The sequence below is a fragment of the Galeopterus variegatus genome, unplaced genomic scaffold, assembly GCF_000696425.1.
Source record: "Galeopterus variegatus unplaced genomic scaffold, G_variegatus-3.0.2 Scaffold647, whole genome shotgun sequence".
Classification (NCBI taxonomy): Eukaryota; Metazoa; Chordata; class Mammalia; order Dermoptera; family Cynocephalidae; genus Galeopterus; species Galeopterus variegatus.
The window spans coordinates 543,590-544,662 of record NW_007726758.1 but is presented as its reverse complement, the minus strand read 5'-3'; positions in this window follow the sequence as shown (position 1 = coordinate 544,662).

Genomic DNA, 1,073 nt, shown 5'->3' with positions numbered 1-1,073 from the left:
TCTGGACCTCACTCAAATCTGGCAGCCTCTTTTATTCATCTGATATGTGTTGGAGCAATATTCCCAGGAGTGGAATATTTAGTTTCCAGAACACAAAGAAGTATGCTTCTTGCATCAAGATGAGAGTTGCAAGATATAATAATTTGGGTTTTTTTGTCTTGTATGGAATATGTCAGTATGTCCCTTATCACTGGACCCCTAAATATTTTACTGATATAGCAGACAGATGAATTGTGCCACCCTTTAAAGCACATAGGTTTTACTTAGGCTGTCAAAGTGCTAACCACTTCTTGCTTATTCAGTCCAATTATCATTATGTCATTGCTATGGTTTGAATGTTTGTCCCCTCCAAAATTCATCTTGAAATTTAACTGCCATTGTAATAGTATTAAGAGGTGGGACCTTTAAGAGGTGATAAGGCCATGAGGGCTCTTCCATCATGAATAGATTAATGCTATTATCATGGGATTGGGTTCATTATTGCAGAATTGGATTCCTTATAAAGGGACATGTTTTGGCCCCCTTGCGTATGTCTCTCTCCCTCTATTTGACCTTCCTTCATGGGATAATACAGCAAGAAGGCCCTCTTCAGACATCAGTCCCTTGATCTTGGACTTCCCAGCAACCAGAACCATGAGCCAATAAATTTCTGTTCATTATAAATTACTCAGTCTGTGGTAATCTGTTATAGCAGCACAAGATGGACTAAGACAGTCATAAACTCAGTGAATTAATGTGATGCTTTTTAAGATAGCCAAATGGTTCATATCTAGACTGTATTATGACAGAAGGCAGGAGAATTAACCTAGCCCTGGAGCACAACTGTAAATGTATACACTTGTGCATCCCCTGTGAATGTGAACTGTTTCTGATTCTTTCCTGAAATGCAATGGAAAAGTACACCTTCAAACCAATGGCTGCATTGCATGTACCATAGAACATGTTAATCAGCTTTAGAAGTATATCACATCTGGTAGGGTGGCTGCATTTGGTGCTACAATTTAGTTGAGGCAACTGCCATTCTCAAAATCCAGTTGAATTTTTCCAGAGGCAAGGCTGGTGTAATTAACAGT